The sequence below is a fragment of the Cavia porcellus genome, unplaced genomic scaffold (assembly GCF_034190915.1).
Source record: "Cavia porcellus strain 051 isolate PalLab524CR breed Dunkin Hartley unplaced genomic scaffold, mCavPor4.1 scaffold_9, whole genome shotgun sequence".
Taxonomy (NCBI): Eukaryota; Metazoa; Chordata; class Mammalia; order Rodentia; family Caviidae; genus Cavia; species Cavia porcellus.
The window spans coordinates 66,857,245-66,883,630 of NW_026947492.1; the positions used below are offsets into that span (position 1 = coordinate 66,857,245).

The 26,386-nt window shown below is 32.3% G+C and overlaps 2 pseudogenes; one reads left to right on the forward strand and one right to left on the reverse strand.

Moving 5' to 3' along the window:
• The first annotated feature begins 1,086 nt into the window (after positions 1–1,086).
• LOC100714007 (olfactory receptor 52A5-like) lies at positions 1,087–12,457 on the forward strand (annotated as a pseudogene).
• An 11,203-nt stretch (positions 12,458–23,660) lies between these two features.
• LOC100713729 (olfactory receptor 52J3-like) lies at positions 23,661–24,588 on the reverse strand (annotated as a pseudogene).
• Positions 24,589–26,386: the final 1,798 nt, after the last annotated feature.

Genomic DNA, 26,386 nt, shown 5'->3' on the forward strand with positions numbered 1-26,386 from the left:
AATTTGTCCTCACTAAATATCTGCTGTAGAAGAGGTTAGCAGAAATTGTGTTAGGGATTAAAACTTTCATTACAACGAAAACAAATGTGTTTCAGTCCTCTGGAAACCCTCCATCATCATGAAAACTAGACTGAGATTTTGTCTTATTCCATACAGAATGGCTGTGGTCAGGAATTCAGACAATGAGAAATGTTTGTGAGGCAAATGTTTGTGGGGTGGGAGAAACCACTTCCATATTGTTGGTATGAGTGTAAATTCATGCTGCCATTTGGAAATCTATATAGAAAAAAACTATAAAATAGAAATTTCATTTGACCAGGTTGCATCTCTTCTGGGTGTCTCTCCAAAGAGTTAGTTAATGTATCACACTGACATCTATATGCTCCTGTATACCACTGTGCAATTCAAAATAATTACTCTTTGGAAGCAGATTTTTCTATCAGCAGATTAATGAATAAAGAAATTGATAGATAGATAAATAGATAGATAGATACATAGATAGATACATAGATACATAGATAGATAAATGATAGATACTGAGAAGGATAACTAGAAAGACATAAAGAAGTATAATCTTGAGACATTTTTAAGACAGTGAAATCAACTTGAGACTACATTGCTAAACTACATAAATCAGAATGTTAAAAATTACATGTTCATTCTCATGTGGAAACACAATATACAAATAACTCAAACAGCAAAATACAAGAGAAATAACAGGAAATATGAGGTAGACCTTGCGATGGGAAGGGAATCTATGAATGTGAGAAAGAGGGCCTAGAGTGGAGGGGGAAGCACAAGTGATTAAGATGCTGTATGTAAATCAGTGAAGTCATCAAAATGACCGTAATTATTATGTATCACAATCATATTCTAATAAAAGTTTAAATATTAAAATCTAGATGTCTTGACTGAGAACAGCAGCATGGTCCTGTTACTAGTTTCCAATGAGTAGTACAATTTTTCATGTTATAGAATATGACAAGAAACAGAAAATTATATGAATGTGAGACTTAAAAAATGGTATTTATAAAGAGCATGAAAAAATTTAAGAACTTGACCAAGCTGGTGGGTCAATCCGGATCCATGGGGCAGTTTCCTGAAGAAGAAACGGGGATGAACACAGACAGGGCCAGAGACAGAGAGACAAGACAAGTCGACAAAGTCCGATCAAGACATATTTGTTGATAAAGTGGTCGCTGCTTTTATAGGGCAGGGGTGGGCGGGTGGGACAGGAAGAGGCTATGGGGTGCTCTCTGATTGGTCATCGTTCTTATACTATAGTCATGCTGGGTTTGCTTCCTTTCTACTTTCTGTTTATGTAACTGTCTCTGTCTCTGTCTCTGTCTCTGTCTCTGTCTCTCTCTCTAGCTCGCTTTCTGTTGCTGTCTTTCTCTTTTGGTCTCTCTCTTTCTTCTCTCCCTCTCTCATTTTTCCTTTCTTTGTTTTCTATCTCCCTCACCTTCCCTCTAGGGCTCCCTATTTCCCTTTGTTCCTTCTTTTTGTGTGATGTTTATTTATCTTCTTTTTTGCTTGATCAAATTTTCCAAAATTTAACTATTTTCTCTATCCAGCCCCAGCCATAAAAATGTCAAACTTAATAAACCCATTAAAAAAAATTTAAAGCTCTAGCCAGGATTATAGCTCAGAGGCACTGTGCCTGCTGGTAAGTGTGAGGTCATAAATTTAATTCTGTGTACAAAAAAGAAAAAAAATAATTCAAAACTATCCCTTATTTCATGGAATATTCATTAAAAAATTCTAGCTAAATAGGTTATATATACAAAGATCAGTCTGTTAAAAACACAAATACTTATTTGTGCTGATTCTAATTTATAATAAAAAAATACTGCTTTAAAAATACCAAGAAAAAGACAGAGGCCTAGAGAAAGAAATATGAGTTGCAGAAAAATGGCTAAATGTGTAGAGAGTAGACTTCAGAAAGACTATATGGCTTGGAATCTCAACTCCCTTAATTAATGAATATACGCCTTTAGGCAAGAAATAAAGTTTCTGTATATTCACTTAATAATTTAGCAGTATAAAACCTAGAATAATGCAGTTTCATGGAGATTTTAAAATTTAAGTCCTATTCAGCCCTCAATTAATTTTATGATATAGACTAAAAAGTGTACATATTTTGTTGATAATAATCTCAAATAAGATATTTTGTGGAAACTCATATAGTTTACAGTGGCCATTGTGCTTTCCACTGGAACCCAGTGTTTAATGTAGGCTCGATAAATTACATTCTGTGTGCATCTTATGCAGACATAGTGACAGTTGAAAACAACACATGTTTACCCCACATGTAACACTGAGAACATCACCTTTATTCCTGTAAAAAAGCTAATAGTAACCTAGGTTTAATTATTTGTATAATTGGGTAAGCGGGCTTTCTAAATATTTTCCCCATCACATGCCCCCTCCTGAAAAATTTCACTTATTTTAAACCACTTGGCTTCCAGTCAGGGGAGTACAAAGACAGATACTGAGACCTCAGTGTTATCACTTCCATGTGAATAATCAGTCCTGCACTTAGAGATTACTCTTCAAAGAATTGAGCTGTCAATGTATTTGTTTTTATTACTATTATTATTTTTATTTTAAAAAGAATTCTGAAAAGAAAAATAAAAAGCAAAAAAAGAACAACAAGAAGTCCAAAATAATAACAATATAGGCTTTCAAAATAGAATGAAAGTAATTTAACAGTGAATGTTATATTGCATATTATATTTTTTCAAAGAATAAAATAAATGAAAATTAAAGCAAAATAAAGAAGAAAATAATAATTCAAAAAATTAACATCATAAAATTTTAGTTGAAATATTATGTAATGCCATCTTAAAAAGAGTTGTTAAATTCACAAAACCAAAGCACAAAAAGTGACCACACACTGAAACATTGATAGTTCAAACCCTTCTGTTCAATGATCAAACAGAAATTTAGTAATATGGTCATCTATCTTACACACTATACACACCATTATATCCTTTAGAGCACTTTCCTTCCCTTTTACTTTTACAATATCCGTTATACATTTTGGATCCCATTATTCTTGTCAGTTATTATTTTTATACTAGTGAGATGATGTGATACTTACTAATGTGAGTCATTTATTTCACTTATGAGGATATTCTCAAGTTGCCTCCATTTACCTATAAAGACCTCAATATCATCTTTTATTATAGCTTGATAATATTCTTTTGCCAATAGCCTTCATGCATTATTTCATCAGTAGATTAAAATTCTTGCTATCTCATAAAATGTATCATACTTCTGTGTTCGATTTCCGTAATGTAATAATTATTGGTAATATTTCAATTTTTAATTCTAGAAAAAATAGTTTTTATTTTGCTATACTTAAGGGTACAAAATATAGAAAAATGAAAATATAGTGAAAACATAATTTTAAAATCCTTGCATAATTTACAGTACAATATTTTTTAAGAAGAGTAGGCTAATTTGTCTAAATTAATAAAACAATATTCATACATTAATATTCAATAAAGTTCATAATTAGTCAAATTTTCTTAGTTTTATGCTATGATACTTTTTGCCTTATGGGGTCGTTTCCAGGATATTACAAAACAGCTGCTTAATAATCTCCTTAGTGTGTGCTTGAGTGTGTCCCGTGTCCGTTCTGTCTTCTCTTGCTCTGATTACTTGATTGTTTTCAGGAATGGTGCTCACATTAGTATCAAACCATCTCACTAAAAATTTTCTTCAATTGAAGTTGTTCTGCTTATTTCCCCAAAGTAAAATAGTATGTAATGATTTGTGAAGGAAGGTTAGTAAGCTTAAGATAGATTTCCATATCAAAGTTATATATTTCTGACATAGCTTATTGCTGTTCATACTGAATTTGATCACCTAACAAAGGCACTTTTGATCAGGACACTCTTGTTCTCCTATTTCCACCTTTTTTCTTTGGAAATCTACAGCCAATAATTAACCACTTTGTAGAAGCCATTCTTCGCTTCCTTGAGGATAGAATATCCTCAAAAATCAACTTTAATTGCTTTCTTTAAGCAGTCATCTAGTTATATATGTGTTAATTCAGGAATAGATAATATATCAGGCTGCAATCTACTGCACTTTATTTGTCAAACATCCAGGCTTGACTCTGTCCATTTTAACTATCATAATAACTGTGTGTTACTAATTTTGGGTATATGCAGAAGGGTGCTTCCTTTTTTTCTGGTAAAATAAGGAGACCATAAATGTCTACTTTGTCACCTTCCTCAATCTTAGAATAAAGGAAATTTCACCATTCCCTTTGCTGGATATTTGCAATATAAACAAAATTTTGGACCTAGTTTGTACACAATGCTTCAAGACTATTTCAAATAACAGAGCCAGAAAGTATGTATACTAATTTATGTAAAATACATATCCATAAATATTTGTCTATCTGTATTTATCTGTTATCCATCTTCATCATCATCAATCTCATGCCAAACATGGTGATTACTTTACCTCTAATTTGATACTACATGAATCATTCTAGTGTTATCTCATGCTTACTTGTAACTTCCGAGAGCAGCAGAGAGAATCATGGTCTCCACAATTTAGAAGTCATTTACATATTATTTTAAGGCCTATGTTCACTGTTAGCATTGTTATTACTAAACCTTGGGGTACAGGAAAGTTTATTCACTATAGGCCAGTGCTTATGTACAGTTCTATGTGTATTTATTCTCAAATTCTATCTATTTCCAAAGTTACTTTAGTTACATATTTATTCACTTTAATTAAATTGGCATGAAATATGAAGTAAAAGACATTTGTAAAGAGTGGAAAAGAAAAATATTACTGTATTCCAAGTACGTTTCTGCTGTCAAATTCTAGATTCATTCCAAAATGGTATAAACATTCGATTTGCAGAATTTCCATTCTTTAGATATGTTGAGGTCATTACTGTTGGCAAGCATGGTCAGTTTTAAGTAAGAAATGCATTTCCAGAATACAAAAGTCTGTATGAGCAGCTCAGCAGTTGCCTAAATGTAGTGGGGAAGATTTGGGAGATGACAGTGAATTGCAGACAGTTTCGCTTTGGGGTAACCAAAGTGATATAAATCTCATTGTGGTCATGGCTGTAAAACTGTCAACATGGTAAAGCCTGATGATTTATATTTACTCTAAGTTTATAAACTGTGTAGTATGTGAATTTTATTTTAATAAACCTGGTCCTTAAAAAAATAATAATGTTGAAATCTGTTCTAAACCAGCCTATGGGAAACTCTCATTTTATATTGGCACAGATATAATATGATAATATATAATGATAATGATTACATTCATCGCAGGGAGTTGGTATATATATATATATATATATATATATATATATATATATATGATATTTCTTAATTTTTTTAATCCCCTTCTATCTCACCTCTCTTCCTCCTCATTTTGTTTGAAAGAAAGAAAGATTGAAAAAGAAAGAAAGAAAGAAAGAAAGAAAGAAAGAAAGAAAGAAAGGAGAGAAAGAACATTCATATTTCACACATGTTATTTAGCACATGATGATCACATACCTCACAAAGACTTGGTGAATATACCCAGCGCTTTCCAATTCCATCTTCCTTTAACTTTTTTTTTCCCTCCCTTTACTCCTTTCATCTCTCAATGTTTTTTCCCAAGGACAGAGATCAAGCTCACTACTTAAACTTTGCTTCTCTAATCTATATCATTTACCATTACAGTCTCAAGGTGTATGCATATTCCAACCTGGGACTCAGGTTTATCTTTCTTAATGGCAGACTAACTCTCCATTGTATATAAATATCACATTTTCATTATATATAAATCCATTGATGTGAAGACTGCTTCCAAAATTAATTTGATATGAATTGTGCTGCTATAAACTTGAGTTCTGATTTGAGTATTTTTGCACTAGCCAGAAGGAATGTTTACATATTCAAAATGCTATGAAAAAATATGAGTCTTTACTTACTCTAATTGAGAAGGTAATGAAAGAGAAAGAGATGGTTATCATGAGAGAGGATTAATATTTGAAAAGCAGTGCTATAGTGCTGAAAAGGATGAGATAATTTATAAATAATTGCCCTGATAGGAAGAGGAAATTTTGTCCCTGTTTTTGTCTCTCTTAGCATTAACACTACTTAAAATGAGTTTTGATGAATGTAAAAAAGCCAGTATTGAGCAGAAACAATATATCATCTTTTAATTGGGCAAATTATTGGTATTGGATACTTTAAAAAAAATACTAGACCCAAGAAAGAGCTACATAACTTCCAAGAGAGAAAATTTTATCTTCATAGAAGTTGTTTCTTACAAGATAATGTATTTGTGGAAAGCCATAACCATGTCTTCTTTACACTATAACGTTAGCTGTTGTTATTGTTTACATTTTCAATATTAACCTGAAGAATTATAATGTCAGATTACTTTGAAATCATTAGTCTACTGTAGATATTAGGAACTGCCAATATTTTTAAGCCCACATGATTTTGCAATTCTAATACCTCTTATAAAATGAATAATATATTTCAAGGGAAATTTTGGTTTCTTCTTTGTTTAGTAGATCTAGCGTTATGCACAAAAGCTTTGTCTTAGAACAAGCTATTCTTAATATATTTTTAACTTGCTTAGAATAAATGTACAGTTTATAGCACTAAATTAGTCAGAACGTAATCTTCAGTCTCCCTGGTTATCACTGTATTTTATAGATATAGAAATGAGCTCTACTGCTCTGAGTAAGCACTGCGTACATGGTGATCGTTTAATTGATGGTATAAAATTTCTTTTCACACTGCAGCCACTATCATGGTCATGACTTTAAACAAGTTTTAGAAATTTGTTCTTTAGCATGTAGTTCTTCCACACAAACTCATGATGGGAGAAATACACTTCATGGGATTTCAGAGATATCATTTTTATTGAAAACACTGGCAATTCCATACTTTCACTGAAGGATAGAAAACTTGCTGGATTATATTTTTCAGTATAGTATACTTATTATGATGTATACCATATATATGAGTATATATCATTATGAGGAATATACCTAAACCTTCTTCCCAGACTGTTATCATTCATATTCAGTGGAATTTACTGAGATTTCAATTGTAATTTTATGATCCTTCTTGCACAAATATTCTTTTCATGAATGACCTCATACAGTGTATTCAGAAGCAATTTAACTCTGGCTAATTATCCAATGTAGGCTTGCATTGGTTCTCTCACCACTGAGACAACGGCAAAGATACTTTATGTCTCTATGGTTCATTTATGTCAATTGTAAAAATTAAATATTACCAGTTATCTAGTAGCTACATGAAATATGTTAAGTAGTTTTAAACAGCCCATAAACTGCTTCTACATAAAACTTGTTACAAAATTAGTTAGATTTACTTGAATTAATTATAAAACTAAAATATTTGCAGCTGAAGCACTTATCAAATGAGCACAGCAAAATGAATTTATCCAGTTCATTGGGTCTGAAGCTCACATAATTACACTTTTCACACTTTTATTTTTTTTTAATTTTATTTAAAGAAAGACTAAACAAAACAGAAAATAGGTAGAAATAATACATGCATTCAGAGAAAAAATAAACAGTAAGAAATCACTGGTTGATGTTTACATATTGTCATTTTACAAATAGTTATTCAAGATACAAAAATGGAACATGTAAAGTGAGAATTCAAACAGCGAGACCGCAAACAGTTCTGTTCAACTGTCCAATAAAAGATAGTAATATGGTTATCAATCCTGTACACTTAAACATACATGCAGTTATCCATATCTTCAATTGTGTTAAGATAGAAAAAACCCAAGCAGGCTAATATCACTCTGAACAGAGAATAATACTATTGCTGGGTTTCACATTATGACGCACCAGAATCAGCACTGGGTTCTTTAGTAACTCTTTTTCCTCAAAGTATCTGTTCATTTCATCATGTGTCATAATATCAGCTCTCATAAACTGTTTATAGATTCTACACATGTTTATAGAGTCTTAACATGCATTTCTGTTCTTTCTATATTAGAGGTAGAAACGAAACAAAGCAAGACAGAACAAAACATATTCCTATAAACACATGAAACAAAAAAGACATATAAGACCATTGTGCAAGGACTTCTACCATAGTTCCTGTGTTGTCTCTTGTTATCTTCAATAGAACTGGCTATATCATCACACATAGTAAAACTGAATATACCAGTATATAACAGTATTAATAAAAACACAACATTGTATATAGTATAGAACTTCAAAAACTGGCAGTTATCAAACCAAAATGTATATTGTAGGGTCTTGTCTTCTTCAGTGTAGTTGCCTATAATCCCAAACTTGATACTATCAATCATATTAGTTATTTTTTATTTTATAGAATCTGAAAATGATTTTATAAGTTCATGTAAATTGCACAGAATAGTGGATTACATTTTGGTGTACTGCAACTTACATATAATTTACATGGATTTTTTTTTTTTTTTTTTTTTTTTTTTTCCGGAGGTATTGGCTTGGCTTCCCAGAGTCCTAAGTTCCAACATGGCGTGGATCTCAGGAGACACTGCTAGTTCTATCCTGGAAGGGCTGCAGTCTGCCACCCTGCCTCCGCTTACAGGGAAGGGAGATGCTGGCTTGGCTTCCAGGAGTCCTAAGCTCCAGCATGGTGTGGATCTCGGGAGACACTGCTAGTTCTCCCCCTGGAAGGGCTGCAGTGGGCCACACTACCACCGCTTACCAGTGAGGGGAGATGCTGGCTTGGCTTCCAGGAGTCCTAAGCTCCAGCATGGCATGGATCTCAGGAGACACTGCTAGTTCTCCCCCTGGAAGGGCTGCAGTGTGCCACACTACCACCGCTTACAGGGAGGGGAGATGCTGGCTTGGCTTCCCAGAGTCCTAAGCTCCAACATGGCATGGATCTCAGGAGACACTGCTAGTTCTCCCCCTGGAAGGGCTGCAGGCTGCCACCCTGCCTCCGCTTACAGGGAGGGGAGATGCTGACTTGGCTTCCCAGAGTCCTAATCTCCAACATGGCGTGAATCTATTTAATTACATTTCAAAAAGAATTTTTTCTGATAAGAAATAAGAATAGTAATATAGATAATGATTTATTTGGTTGTATCTCTTGAACTCCAAACTATGTAGGTCATGAACACACTGAAGAATGTCTTAAAACTACAGGCTGATTATTTAGTGTAATGTCTACAGAACTCTTTGTTCTTTAGAATAGTCAGAAGCTGTAATTGGCATAATCATAAGGGTAATACACATAATTGGGGAAGAAAATACAGAGGTGTCAAGATGAATGAAAATTTATATTTAAAATATAGTTACTTAGAAGAAGTATGATTTTGAAGGAGGAAAATATAAGTAGCTAATTTTATTTTATATTGTTTATATAATTACTTAGAAGAAGTATGATTCTGAACAGGAGGAAACATAAGTAGCTATTTTATTTTATATTCTGGTAGAATATTAATATTTACATGTATATATTTGGAATACAAACATTTATATTTTTAGTAAGAAAAACTAGACTTCTAATCAATATGTAATTTATAAAATCTAAAAATAAATTGGGAACATAATTTGAGGCCAAAATTGGTGAACTTTTATTTTATCTATGTATCTATCACTTATTTAAGAAATATGAAAAGTTTTACTTAGGATAGTTATTTACTTTTTAAAATTCTTGACATATAAAAATCATTTTTCCTTCATAAAATCAGACTAAAATCTAGTTTAGGACTTAGAGGAATGCTACAAATTATGGCATTTTCTATAAATTTTCTAGGATTACACTGCATAACTAAGGCTATCAAAAAACTTTATTGTTTCTTTTTAGACCCAAAGTTTGGGGGGATTGTGCTTCGTGGCCCCGTCACGTCATTTGCCAATGGCACCTGCTTCAATCCATCCATCTTTGCACTCATTGGAATTCCGGGCCTTGAAACAGTGCAACACTGGCTTAGGATCCCGTTCTTCATCTCTTTTCTCCTGGCCACCATTGGAAATGGGCTCCTCATCACCATCATCCACTCTGAGCACAGTCTCCATGAGCCCATGTATGTCTTCTTGGCTATATTGGCAGGTACTGATCTGGGCCTGAGCCTATACATTAGCCACACAATGCTGCCCATCGTCTGGATTCAAGTAAAGGAAACTCTCTTGGACTCCTGCCTTATCCAGATATATTTTACTCACACTTTACAGTGCATAGAGTCTGGCGTTCTGCTGGCCATGCCTTTGATCAAAATGTTGCTATCTGTGAGCCCTTGAGGCATTCTGCTATTCTCACTAGGAAGGTGCTAATCAGCATTATCATCGCAGTGACCGTCCGGGCATCTGTTATCATCATCATGTGTCCATTTCTAAATAAACAGCACCTGAAGCATTTCCAGACCACACTCCTAGCTCATTTTTACTGCAAACACAGGGCTGTGGTGAAGCTGGCTGCCGAACACATCAGAGCCAATAAAGCCTGTGGACACTTTGTGGCCTTCTCAGTCCTTGGATTTGATGTAATCTTCATTTTATTTAATTTTATTTTTTACTTTTTTCATTTTTTTATTTAAATGAAAAAAAAAACAGTATAAGGGTATGAGTAATACAGAATTTCAAAAAAAGTGAGAAATCACTATAAATAGGTTACATTTTGTCACCTTAGAATAGTTGTTCAAGTTACAGCATTAAAGCATACAAAGTGGACATTCAAACAGTGAGACTGCAAACAGTTGTGTTCAGTGATCCAACAAAAACTTAGTAATATGTTCATCTATCTTAACACACCTAAACACACTTGCAGTTAGATCCTTCAGAGCACATTTTTTCCTCTCTTTTTTTACAAAACATTTACACATTTTGAGTTTTATTACTGCTATAGTTCTTATTACTTTTTTTTTTTTTTTTTTTTTTTTTTTTTTTTTTTTTTGTGGAAGAGAGTAGAACCAAATACGACAAAACAAAGCAGTCAGTCAAAACAAAGGATGGGCAGAGCACATGATGTAAAAACAGAATACAAGGTAATCAACAATGGTTACCATAGACCTCTTGCTACCTTAAGAAGAATTGCCTATTTCATTAGATATAATAAAATTGAACAAAACAGTACAGAACAAGACCAATAATCCCTAAACATTGGAAACATTACAGGACTTCAAAGGAAGACAATAGTCAAACCAGAATGGGTATCATAGTGAATCTTATTGCCTTCAAAGTAGTTGCCTATTCCCTCAAACTTGATACTATCAAACAGAACAGAACAGAGTAAAATCAGTCAAAACAAGATGCTGAGAGCAATAAAAAGTTGCTATAACATATTCTGCTAATTTTTTTTAATTTTCCCCTTAAAAATAATAATTAAAAATAAACATTTGTTTAAAAAAGGCAGAGATTGAGATAAAAGAGGACATAACAACATAACAATACATCTCAAAGAATAACAATTTCAGCAACCTAGAACTTCAACACAAGATAATCCAACTTAATAGTAGTTATCGTAATGTCTCTTTCCTTGAAATATTTTAATATAACTTTGTACACTATGGCTTCAAACATATCAAGGCAGTGTGAAACTATTCAAGTGGATGAAAGTATTACAGGGTGTTTAGTACCAGCTAGTGGGAAAAACAAACAAATAATGGTTTTTATATTATCTCTTTGCCAATACAAAATTTTGTTTACACTATCACACATAATAAAATCCAGTAAGATACAACGTGATAAAACCAATGGAGACAGAAGAACAACACTTTGGAGGGACTTCAAAACAAGATGATATTAAATCAGAACTAGCTATTATGATGCCTGTTTTCTTCAAAATCACTGTTAATATCATCACAGGCAATAATACCAAACAGCCCAGAATAAAGCCATTCCAATTAATGAGTGAAACCTTTATAAGGCTTCAAAGCCACATAATGGGAGATCATGATTAACACATACTTTTATATATTTGAATCACTTCTTACAATAGGGAAACTAATCAAACTCATACATTGAGTTTTATTTATTTAACTTATGAGTAGATCTCAAGCTGCGTCCATTTACTTATAAATATCACAGTGTGATCATTCTTTATAGCTGAATAGTACTCCATTGTATAAAAATACCACAATTTTGTATCCATTTCTCAGTTGATGGACACTTGGGTTGCTTCCAAGATCTGGCGATTACAAACTGTGCTGCTTCATTTTCTAGTCCTATACCTTTATCTTCCATGCTGTCTTTAAATTGCCCCAGGAGGAGGTGTGCTTTAAAACACTGAACACAGGCACAGGCCACATATTTCTTCAGTTCTACATCCTCACATTTTTCACATCCTTCATACACAGATTTGGCTTCAATGTTGCTCCATATGTGCACATTCTCATGTCCAAACTTTACCTCCTAGTTCCACCCTTGCTCAACCCTATCATCTATGGAGTGAAAACCAAACAGATCCGAGAGGGAGTAAGCAAGGTGTTCATTCACAAGGGCTAAATTGAAAGGCATCCCTCAGTAACATACCTTGCAATTCTAGTTATGCAGAATGGTAGTATGATAATTTATGGCTATTATTTTTTATTTTTAAAAATGCAACAAAAATGGTACAATTCTGTTCCCAGTACCGAAAAAAGAAAAGGTACAAATTTCAAAATACGGTTGTAGGAGCATACCAATGTTTACTGCATTGCATATTGCTATCTTCAAAGTAGTTACTCATATTACAAGATATAGACGTGGAAATTGATCAAATAGTGTAGGGACAAACCTATCTTTTCAATGAACTATTAGCATTTACTTGTAAATCTATCTTAATTTCTTTGTGTGCATATATATATACATATATATATTCCACAGAATACATAAAATTCTATAAATAAAATTGCAAATAATATCATATTTTCATATGGAATTTTAGTGATTTTAATAAAAGCAGATAACTTTTTCCATTAAAATATCATTTAATTTTATTTTACATTTACTAGTATTTTTTCCCTTGAGGTCAATCTATTTTACACAATAGCAGTCTAACATTTATGATTTTTATAGTTAATCCTAATTGAAGATATTCTCATATTTTACAAGACTCATAGAAGCACGGCAGAATGTTTATATTTTGATTATCAATAAATTCTCAATTCTCTAAGGACACATTAACTGTTAAAATTCATACATAATGTGATAAAATAAGGATTAAATTTCTGTTCTTTTGCTGCCCCCTTTTATCTCCCTATCTCCCTATTCTCTCTCTGTCTCTGTCTCTCTGTCTCTGTCTCTCTGTCTCTGTCTCTCTGTCTCTGTCTCTCTGTCTCTCTGTCTCTCTGTCTCTCTGTCTCTCTCTCTCTCTGTCTGTCTCTGTCTCTGTCTGTCTCTCTCTCTCTCTCTCTCTCTCTCTCTCTCTCTCTCTCTCTCTCTCTCTCTGACTCACAGTGTGTCCCATACCTGATTATCTTACTGGAATTAAATGGAAACACAAACTATCATTAAATACTGTTTCATCAACCTTACATTTTCTACCAGTCACTTCTTGCAGGCTCCTTGAGCTTTATAGTTCATTAAATTTTATACAATCTTTACCTTTGTTTTCTCAGTAAATTTCTGAAGGAAGAAGAAACATTTTGTGGAATAATCAGAAGAAACAGTCATGTATCTTCCTTATATTCTATCTGCTAAATTGATGAATATAAAAGGAGGCTTCTTTGTCTATAAATCACTGAAGTTATGCTTCTAAATTGCTCAAAAAGCTAATCATTCTATTAAGGTGTATTTTTCACAGCATCTTCAAAATCGATAACTATAATGCAATGGGTTCACATTATAATGAATTGTAATAAAGTGCCTAAAAATGTTATCATTGTCTGTATTTACTAAAAACAGTAAACAATTTTTGAGCAGAACTGTGATTGAGAATCATCAAACTGCAGTCTCAAAATGCACATTTGGTATGTAACAAAGTTTATATGGACCTATTTTAATGTTGCTATTCAATTTTTTTTTCTAATTCCCTTTTCTACTTGGCACAAAATAGTACACATGAGTCATCCACACAGAATCCTAGCTGCACAGTCATGGCCCGATCTGTTTTGAAAATGACTGCATCATTTTACATCATAGTAAGCGATACATAGGAACCTGCCTGTTTTACCCTTCCTCTGCCTCACTGTTTGTGGTTTTCTATCCCAATTTATTTCTACAATCTCAGTAAGTATGAAACGGTGTCAGAGCAGAACTGATTTGAGTTTTTTAGGAGCTAAAATGTTAAAGACCATCATTGGAAATTTATATACCTTGCTTAGTGAAAAGAGAATTAAAATCCACACCCATCTTTAAGTGACGTAACAGCTTTTCCAATATTTTGTTATGAGTTCTTTTCCCACTTTCACATTATTGCATACTGGTTATAAAGATGAATGAGTTGATTTTTGCAGATTTGTACATCCATATAACATTCTTAGTCTTTCTCCCCCATGACCTCTGGGTCCATCCTCTCCACTCGACTCAGATATTGGTGGAGACAGGGGTTCAATGTGTACAATTCATTTCAATCACATTGATGCATCATTCCACCATTTTGGCCTCCTTCTCTTTCTCTTGTCTAACAATAGAATCCGTTTGATTTTCCTAATTTAAAAAGATTCCATGTAGGGGAAATATGTAATATTGCTTTAGGAATAATGGCTTATTTTTATCAGCATTATAATCTCCATATCCACCCATATTACTGTAAATGACAACACTCTATTTATTATGGCTGAATAGTACTCCTTGTGTAACGTTTCCTTTATCTGTTTGCCTGTTGATGGCCACAGATTGGTCCCATATCTGGGTTATTATATATTCTGCCCACATAAAAATTGGCATGCAATATCCCTATGGTATGATTTTAATTTCTTTGATTATATACAAAAATTGAATTTAATTATGGTTCCATTTTTAGTTTTTGAGGAACACATTTGGGTTTCTATAGTTGCTGTTCTAGTTTATATTCTCTTGAGAACATCTTTGCCATTATTTATTTATTCAGTTAGTTAATTTATATGTATTTTTGAAGGTAGTCATTCTTGCTAGTACAAAATAGAATCACATTTTAGCTTTGTTTTGCATTTTCCTAATGGATAAAATTATTGAATATTTTAATATACTTACTGACTTTTTGTACTTCTTTTGAGAAGCATGTTTTCAATGCACTTTTTAATGTTAGTTGTGCTATTTGAGTTCTGAATACAAAGTATTTTGTGTTTTTATTATATATTTTGTATATAATTCGCTGTCAAAAGAATAGTGGAAAATACTTTCTCCCATTCTGTAAGTTTTCTCTTCATTTTTGATTTTCTCTTTCTGGGTAGGAACATTTTTAGTTTAACGTTTTCTTACTTTTTGGTTTTTGCTGTTATTTTTGGTGTTAAGTGGAGCCCAGTTGAAGATGTTTTCAGCTTTTCAAATGGCTTCAGTTCTTTCCCATTTTCTTTTAGAAATTTCAATTTCTAAAAGAAATTTCTTGTACCACAGTATTTGATTTATTGTCAGTTATTTTTTTTTTTTGTATGAGGTAAGAGACTGAGATCTAGTCTCTACCTTCCATTAGTACATATGCAGTTTTTCCAGCACCATTTATTGAAGAAGCTCTTCTCTTTGGCACATTGTTTTCCTTTTTATATAATTATTTTTGTTAGTACATGTTTGCAATGCATAGTTGCTTCATAGTGAGTGGCACGTGTATATAACACATCTTAATTTTTATGCACTTCCCTTTGATTCCCTTCCACTACTCTCTCCCTTTTCTGTGTGTGTGTGTGTGAAAAGTCTGTCCTTCAAATTCCTTCTAAGTGACCTTTTATTTTGTTATTTATTTATATATAGAGTTTCTCACTTAAGAGACTCCTTATGACATTTCAGCTTGCATGTCTGCCTTAGTTCAGTTAACATCATGGTCCAGAATCAAGTGATTTTACTTGTGAGTTCATTTCTTTGTCTTCTATTTTATGCCATTGTCTATATATCTATTTTTGTGCCAGACCCCATTCTATTTTTATTACTTTGCCTTTCAGTATAATTTCAAAATTGTTACAGTGATCCTTTCAGATTTGTTCTTGTTACTTAGGAATGTTTTATCTATTCTTGATTGCTTCTGTTTTCAGATCAGTTTAGAAGTTGTTTTCCTAGCTTTATAAAGAATGCCAGTGGTATTTTTATGAGGACTGTATTGAGTATGTTGCTTGCTTTGACTTGAAAGTGTTTTACAATACCATTCTCCTTACGTATCAATATCATATAGGAGATTTTTCCATTAGTTAGTGTCTGTATGATGTATTTCCTCAGTTTTTTGAAATTTTCATTAGAGAGATGCTTCATCTATTTGGTTAGATAGCATTTTGGTGGTTTTTAACTTATCATGACTGGAATTGTTGTCCTGATTTCTCCCTATGCTAGGTCATGATTAGTAAGAAGAACAGCAATTGAATGTCTTGATGGTTATTAGGTATTTTGTTACTTTGTTAAAATTTTATCAGCCCTAAAAGTCTTTTGGTGGAATTGTTAGGTTTTTCTAATTACAAGATATTATTTCCATATAAAAATAATTGTAATTGTTAGTCTCCTATTTGTGTCTCTCTTATTTCTTTGTATTTTCTAATGCCTCTATCTAAAGTTTCAAAAGCGGTATTGTATAGAAATGATAGAAAGGACATTCTTTCTTCATTCCTCATTTTGGAGGAAATACTTTCAACTTTATTCTTAATGATACCATTTGTGGGTTTGTCACATATAGGCTTTACCATATTGACAAATAATCTTCAAATATCTAGTTTGCTCTGTGTTTTCATTATGCAGGGATGATGAGTAATTTTGAAGAAATCCCCCACATCAGTTGAGAGTACTATGTGATTTTCATCTTAATTTTCTTCATGTAGTATATTATGTTTATTGATTTGTGTGTGTTGCATTACACTGACATCCCTCAAAAGAAGTCAGATTGATTATAGTGTATTGTTTTTTTAATGTGTTGTTCTATGGGCTTTTTATTTTAATAAGAATTTTTGAATCTATGTTTACCAAGAATATCTGTGTTTAGTTTTTGTTGCTATATTATTTTCTGATTTGCAATCAGGGTGATGCTGGCCTATAAAAATGTTCGGAAGCATTCCTTCCCTATTTTATGAAATAGTTTGAGAAGCACTGCAGTCTTTGAAAAATGTAATAAAACTCTAACTGGAACCCATCTGGTCCTGGAGTTCTTTAGTTGCAAAACTTTTATAACTTCCTTTAACTCATTGCTTGTTAGTGGATTTTATAGATCTTCTCAGTTTGATGTTGGTGCTTCATATGCATCCTGAATTTCCATTTCTTCTAGATTCTCTGATTTATTATGCCCTAGTAATCCTCAGAACTTCAATGATAACTATTAACACTTCTTTTTATCCTGAATTGTACTGGCTTGGTTTGAGTAGACCCTCTTATTTTGATTTGTTTGACTACAGGTTTATCAATATTATTTATGTTTTCAAAGAAAAAACATTGTCTTATTCATTCACATTATTCTTTTATTCTCTATTGCATTAGTTTCAACTCTGTTCTTTAGTATTTCTTTCCTTATTTTAGGTTTCGTTTCAACTGGTTCTTATATTTCCACAGCCCTGAAAAAAACGTTCAGGTCATTTGTTGTGATCTGTATGATTTTCATTGATGTAGGCAATCATAGTGATAAACTTTCCTCTTACTTCTGTCTTCGATATGTACCAGAATTTCTGTTTTGTTGTGTTTTCATTTTTACTAGATTATAAGAATGTTTTAAATTTTTATCTGCTTTTTCAATGACCCACTGGTTATTCAAAAATGAATTTTTTAGTCATGTGTTAGTAAAGTTTCATTGGTTTCTTTTGCTGCCATTTTTTCATTCAGTTATGATCTGATATGATAACAGTAACTTTTGATGTTTTGTATTTGTTTCTTTATAAACTAAAATATGATTTATTGTCGAAAATGATAGGGAAGCTATGATTTGGTGCTTAATAGATTAAATACAGTTAATCTATGAAGTACTTGACTTACAAATATTTTCTCCCACTCAGAATTGTATTTACTCTTTCTGGATCATACAATTTGCAAAAGTTTACATTTGCATGTATCTCATTTTTCAGTATTTTTATAGCATTTATGCTCTATTTACATCTATCATCTTCATCTAACACAACATCGATAAGATTTACTCCGACTGAGTAACACAATTTTACCTTTTATATTTAAGTATATAATGTGTTCCAGTTCGAGTTTGTTTGTATTTGTGTTCATGGTGACAGTTAATATTGCAATTCTTATTCTCCGAGAATGGATGTCTACAAAGGTTACGGTCATTTCTTTAAAAAGGTTTTCCTTCCACCTAATTTTCTTTGCATTCTCAGAGCTCCTGACACCTTGAACTCTCAATTAGTTTCCACAGAGCTTCATAACTGTCATTATGCTAGCATCACAATATATCATTGATTAGTAAGCTTTAAAATGGAGATATGAGTCTTTCAGTTTTGTTTTAATGGTTCTCAGAATGCTGGTCTTGTTATGTACCATTTGCACTGCCACAATATTTTTTTTAAATTTTATTTAAGGAGAAAAAAAATGCAGAGAAAGGGTACAAGTTATACAGATTTACAAAAAAAAAAAGAATAAACAGTAGGAAATCACTAGTTAATGGATTACATATTGTCATCTTAGAAATAATTGTTCAAGTCACAAAATTAAAGCTTGTAAAGTGGACATTCCAACAATGATACTGCAAACAGTTCTGTTCAATGATCCAATAAAACTCTGTGATATCATTTTCTATCTTATACACTTAAATATACATGCAGTTATATAGTTTAGAGCACTTTCTTTTCCTCTCTTTTGTACAATGACTATTACATATTTCTGGTTTCATTGCTCCCACAGTTCTTATTACTTTTTTGGAAGAGAGTAAAACCAAATGTGACATAACAGAACAGAGTCGGTCAAATCAAAAGGGTGGACATAAGAGATGATGTAAAAACATAATACAAGGTGATCAACAATGGTTACCATAATGCCTCCCACTATCTCTAATAGAATCACCTATATCATTAGTTATAATAAAGTTGAACAAAACAGTAAAAAACAAATCCGACAAAACCAAAACATTGGAGACATTGTAGGTCTTCAAAAGTAGATAAAAGTCAACGAGAATGGGCGTCATAATAAATCTCATTATCTTCACAGCTGTTGCCTAAACTTTCGAACCTGATACTATCCAGCAAAACAGAATAGGGGAGCATCAGTCAAAAACAAGATGATGAGAGTAATACAGGGCTTTAAATCGAGATAATGGAAAGTCAAAGTGGGTTACTATAATATATCCTGATATTTTTATGTATTTTTCCCTTAATTAAAAGGATAGAAATAAAAAAGTAAATAATGGAGTGGAGATTGAGATAAAAGAGGGCATAACAGCAAAACAGCACAGATCAAAACATAATCATTTAAGCAGAATAATTTTGATTGCATATATTTGCAAGACTGTATCATTAAAATTTCAGTAGGAATGTGTTGAAATTGTGTATCAACATGGAATACATTGCCATTTTAACCGTAATTCTCTTCCGTAACTATGGATGTTTTCCACTTTTTGTAGATCTTTTAAATATATTTAATAATTGACATTAAATTAAATTTCTTACTATATTTTTTGGAAGTATTGGTTTAAAATATCTGATCTTTAGTGACATTTATACTTCAAAGTTTAGTGCTATTTTTAAAGGAAATTATTTTCATATATTTAAGTTTATTCATTATTAAAGACTTAAATATTGATTTTTGTTACGTTCCCCAATTTTTCAAAAATAATATTATTCTAAGCATGCGCAAAACATGTCACTTTTGTCATGTTTAAGTGTAAAATTCAGTGAATGTATTTTCCATTACCTGAAACAGAAACAGTAAGCACTAAAACATAATTCACTATTTTCAACTGTTTTCAACTTCCTTTATTTTTATTTTCTCTCACAATGATTTGGTTATCCCAGTTATTACATAAAAGTAGAACTTTGGAATTTTTATCCTTTAAAGTGTGGCTTAGTTCATTAACCTGAAAGTTCAAGATTTCTCCATGTTGTAACAGATCAAGATTTACAATTTGAATGGTCCTTACTTCATAGTGAGTTGTGTGAATTTTTTACATTCTTCAGATGCTAAGCTTTTATCGTATATTGCTCCAGTTCTCAGAATTTCCATTTTGTTGGTTGTCACATTTCTGCAGTTTTTAGTTTGATATAATTTCATTTATCTATGCTTCTATTGCTGTGGCTGTTCTTTCTCTTTAGTGTCTTTTTTGATGACTTTGTCAAAACTTATTTGCCAGCTTGTGGGATTGCTATTCTGTTAAAGTGGTCCAGATTTCTTTATTGTTTACCAGTATCATATTATTTTATCACTATAACCTTGTAATATAGTTTGAAATCAGGAGGTATGATGCTTCCAGTTTGTTACTGTTGGTCATTTAAAATACTTAAGAATCTTTTTAGCTATATGTCACTTTTGTTTCTTTGAAGTTTGCTATTAGAGGTTTAATTGAGGTTGCATTAAATCTTTAGATTATTTGGTGTAACACGGGCATCTTTACAATGTGAATTCCACTTATCAATGAAGTGGTATTCATTCATTTGAGCTGTGACGAAACTAGAAACTTTATGTAAACCAGATAGCAAGATCTACCTTAGCACTCTCCTTTCTGTGATTTTTTCACATGGAGACTATGCCACAGGTGACTATTGCTTGTTCAACTAGAACTACAGAAATGAACATATTGACATCTGGGCCTTATTTTCCACATCAAAACATTTTCTAGCACTGTATTGTACAAGAATTAGTTTTAGGCTACTCTGTGGCAAATGGTTAAAAGTCTTAATCCAGAAAAGACCAGTTAATACAATATTTAACTATTTATGAAGGTAATGATACAAGGCAATGATATAATGAGTGTGAGGAAATTATGCAGAAGTGATAATTATGAAAATGTTTCTAAGTATCAGTTATCAAAAACTTCGTACTTATTAGAAGTTTTAATATATTTTAAATGTTAAGTTAGTGCATGCGTGTGCTTGTGAGTATGTATAACAAACAGGACAATCTGATGCAAAATGATCACTTACTATGAACTAACACATTAAGGTTGTGGTATATATTGACTTATGAATTATTTGTAGAATAGTTCATAGCAACTACTTCCAAATGTTAAAATTCAATGATTTCACAATGACAGTGTTTAAGTAAAACAAAGTTTATTTCTATATTCCACAAAATCAATTAAAGTCTTGTAACAGAGCAAATTTTACAAATATTTAATGTTCATTTTAATATTGTGTTTAAGTTCTTCATAATTACATGTAATTCGAGTATATTCTGTGGAAATCTATTCTTTCATCCAAAGTATTTTCAGTTGACATACACGGGCAAGTTGGTAGAATTTATAATAATTTTCATTGTATCAAAATTAATGTCAGACATTTCTGCTCAAAATGCAATATGACTCATAAAAAGTAATAAATGTAATAATTCTTAGCAGTTATAAAAGACTTATAGAAAATAAAATAAATGGAATATACATTTAATGGTAATAATTTATGAAATGTCCAAATGGCTCTGCTAAAATCATTAAAATATTGTCTCATCTATCTTTGTAGTATATAAGTAAAAGTAAAAATCAATTGCAAGCTATAACAAAATAAATGTTTCTAATAAAAAGAAAAATTGCTTCAGACTCTGCTGCTCATATTTTTTAAACTTACAAATCTAATCCTGTCTGTCTACATAGTCAACATATTTAGGTCTTACACTAAAAGAAGGGCAAAAGCTTTGAGTTGTCAATAATGGAGCTTTAATTTTTCAGTTGTTACTAGTGTTTTAAATTTTTTAAGAAATATGAGGAAATCAATGGTTTCCTTAGTACCTTCAATTAACAATATTTTACAGGAGTTATATTTTCAGAGATATTAGGTAGTATTTTCGTGAATAAGAATAACAATGTTTTGTACTTACTTTGAAAATATATTGTGCTCTTATTATGTTATACAATGTACAATCATTTATTTTATTTTACTGGGCAGTTTTATTTGTTTGTTTTTGTTTTTGTTTTGTTTTGATATTTGGAACTGAACTCACAACCTCAAATTTGCCAGGCTAGTGCTTATACCACTAAGCTAAACCCCAAGCCGTGGACAATTTATTTTAAACAAATTGATCCTTTGAATTTCGCTGTTATTTTTCAGTCATTAACTATTTTGCTGGTTAGAAATGTGTCCTTCACAAATCAATCTTAATTTTAATTATTAGAATTATAAACATCCTTGTGGGACTTTCATAAATATTATTACCTGGGGAAACTGGATATGGAAAAGTATTTCTATTATTTCTTTCAATGAAGTTTACTTATCTTTGTATTGTAGGTGTGGAAACACAAAGGATGCTTAAAGAAAATGAATAGGTTGAATATAAATGACTTTGGTACACAATGATAGTAAGACTGGATAGTTTTAGTAGGGAAAATCTTTAAAAATCAATATACTTCAGTCCTGTCATACCAAGGAAAATTCATACAAAATTTATCTCTACAGATAAGTCACTGTGAATTTAGTTTCTTTGAGTAATGCTGTTGGTAACCCCAGGTAATATTAGGTGTGGGGTGCTATATATTGGAGAAATATTTAAGATAAATTTAACAAAACTAAATAAATACTAATCAAAATTTCATTTTTATTTGATGTTTCTAAAATATTAGAAAATTTACAGTGTACCTGACATGAGATATAGCATCCTGCTCAATAGCAATACAGTTTAAATTAAGTTCGATGGAGTTTTGACAAAGAATAGCAAGAAGTCATTAAACATACCATGCAATTAGGAGAAATTAGCACTACCATAAAACTATAGGAAAAAATTCTTCAAATAAACATAGTTAGATACTTCGTTTAGTACTTTCCAGAAATTTTTTTACTAAAGTCTCAATTCCATGATCATTGCTGAACAGAGAATGCATTTTCTACATTACTGAACGCTGAAGATAAACTTACTATTGGACTCACTCATGACACAAAATGATAAGTCATTTTATACCATCATGTAATGAACACAGTAGTAAAAAACTAGCCGTTTGCCTACTGATCAATCACACTTTGTCTTAAAGTTAATCATTTTTTCTTATATGCATCACTTTTTGCAATAGCAGATTGATAAATAGCACTTAAAAATTTGCCTTTGGCCCAAGATTTTTAGGGAAGTTTTCAGTGGAATTTTCCTTTATGGAGTGCCACAAAATAAAGTTAAAAAAAATTCTGTTAAAAATTCAAAAATTTATTTTGTAACAAAAATTTATTCAAAATCCAAAGTATCAGCCACAAATGGTGGTTGTCCATATCTGTCTGTTTCCAAATAAAGAGGCATGATGTGTTCACATCATCTCCTTCATTGAAATTAAAAGGGCTCCCAGAGGAATGATATTCCCTCCTGTAATGGACCACTACATTCAAAACCAGTATAAGAGGAGACAAAAACATTTAAGACATGAGGGTGCTCTGCAACGTTTGATAATTTGAGAATCACAAAGTTTGTGATCACAGAAACATTTAAAGTTAATTATCTAGAAAAAATTAAAATTCACTATTTCAACTATGTTAAGCCCTCCATAGGGAGAGAAAAATACCTCTCATTTTGACACAAAAGCATGGACCACAAAGTCGCAAATCTGCTTTGTTGTCACTCCATAGATGATAGGGTGGAGGACCAGTGGGATGACCACTTAGGGATTGGAAAAAAGAATCTGGACATAGTGCGGGACTTTTTTGCCAAATCGGTCGGTGAGGAAGGAGAAAAGTGACGGTGTTTATAAAACACACATGACCCCCACATGTGACCCACATGTGCTCTGTTCTTTATGGCGATCATCTCGAGATGAGAGGCGGAACACTGCACGGAGAATGTAAGCATAGGAGATTGCAACAAGGGCAACATACACAAGAAAGGAGGCTACAAATAGACCATATATAGCATTCACGCGAATGCTGGCACCGGCTAATTTGCTAATGCCCATGTGCTCACAGTAGGAGGGAGCAATAACACCAGCATCACAGAAAGGCAAATGATGAGTTAAGTACACAATGAGTAACACCAGCAGGACTGGGCGCATTACAATACCCGCACGGATTCCAACACTCTGGGTGTCAGAATGGGTGTATAATGCAGTGGCACACAGATGGCCACATAGCGCTAAAAGGCCATGGCCACAGAACTGTGGACTCCATTCCTGTGAAGGTGTGTATTAAAAATATCTGAGCAACGCAGGTTCCAAAACTGGTTTCATGTGCATCGAACCAGAAGATACCTAACATTCGAGGCACTGAGGATGTGGACAGTGCTGGATCTATAGCTGATAAGATGGCGAGAAAGCAGAACACAGGCTCCCTCAGCACAAGATCAGACCAGATGACCAGGAGAATTGTAGCATTGCCCAGCAGAGCTATTAGGTAAACAGAGCAAAAAGGCAGGGAAATCTATCCATGGGAAGCCCCAAGCCCAGGCATGTGTACAAGAATAAAGGTGTCTGGGTGGAAAGTGGTAGTGTTGGTGTGGATCATCGTGACGCTAATGAGAAGTAGCTGACCAGCTCTAGAAGGAAAATGATGTCTTAGAAATGCTTGTCAAAACTTCTCTGTTAAACTTATCTTCTATGTGTAATTTTGTTACCTAAACACCCATGTTAAGATTTAAGACATTAAATACAGACAGTTATGGGCAATGATTGAGCACTTTTCAAGTTGAAAGCAGACTAATTTCACATTAGGTTTTGATAATAAGATTTTCTGTTGCTCAGATTTGTTTAATATCAAGAACCAACTTTCACTAGCCAGAAACTTTATTTCTAATTACAATCTCTATTCCTCTCCAAAGACAAAATCATTCTTTCCTGATGTACCTTTAAAAATCACCAAAATGTGGATACTCGTACTATACAAAGAACTTAACAATGTAAAGAGACATCGTGGCTTTTTGTTGTTGTTGTTTTCTAGAAATACAGAATAATAAAAAATGCAGCACAATTTGTTAAAGTTCGGTATTTAACTTAAATATTTTAATAAATCTTTATAATTTCAGTCACAAAAAGCTATCCTGTGCTTTACTGATAATTTCTTTCTCTTTTTAACTTTAACTTTGTACCACTGTAGACACAGTATATTATACCTCAGAAATGAAAACAGTCACACAAAGTTATGAAGCATCGCACATAGAAATCCGCACCAGTAGAAAAAAAATGCTTGACAAATATTATGTTGAAATTTATTAATATCAGTTCTAACTGTTATAGCTATCCAATTTCCAGAAAAATTCCAGGATATCCAAGAATTGTATCCTTTTCTGCATGGGGAAGTAAGGTTTCTTGAAATGTTGGGATCTGAGAGAAACATAACCCAGTACTGGCAGTCAGCACTAGATTGGGCTGAAGAAATCTTTGCTCTGAGTTCATATCATTTAAACTTTTTTTTTTTATTTTTTACATTCAGTCTTCTCCCTCACTACTTTCCTTCCTTTTAGCTTTCTTTCTATTTTTCTTTTTTCCTTTCTTTCTTTCCTCCTCACCTTCTAAATTTTCAACAAGTAAAGTAGAGAAAGAAGACTTAACCACAAAATAGTGAGAAATAACTGGAAGAAGATAAAGATAGATGAAAGAAAAAATGAAAAAAAAAGTAAGTAGAGAGAAATGAGAAGGATGAACAGTCTTACAGAACTGAATCAAAATCCCAACTTTGAAAAGTATTTAATTAATATAGTTTTATTTTTCCATTTGTTTTATGAAAAAAATTTCATAACCAATGAGGATATCTATTGTTATTATAATATCTATCACTATCATCCAAAAATTTAAAAATAGCATATGCTGTCAAGAATATAGTAAAAGGGGTTCCACTGCACTGCTGCTGGGAATATTATCTAGGAAAAGCATTATGGAAATCATACAGGGATTCCTTAAAAAGTCTAAACGTAGAAATTTCATCCTATCCTGCTCTCACCCTCTGATATATCTTCAGCAAAAGCTTCAAATGACCATATTACAGGGATATATGCATTAGAGCATATGTTTATAGGACCACTCCTTACAATAGACATTTTAAAAGAGATTTTCCCAGCCAATGAACGCTCCAAGTCTGTACCCAGAAGTCCATCCCTAATCTCATGTTTTACCCCTCTCTTTCCCTTTGTAATCAGCTTCATAGGTCTGCACTTATTTTTAGTGCTCTGATAGCCTTGCCTGCTATTATCTTTATTGAAAACTATACACCTTTCATACACAACTTTTTTTTTTTGAAAATGGAGATAATTGTTTATATAACAGCTTTAATTTCCTCCTACAAGTTAGTATTTTCAGAACTGAATAGT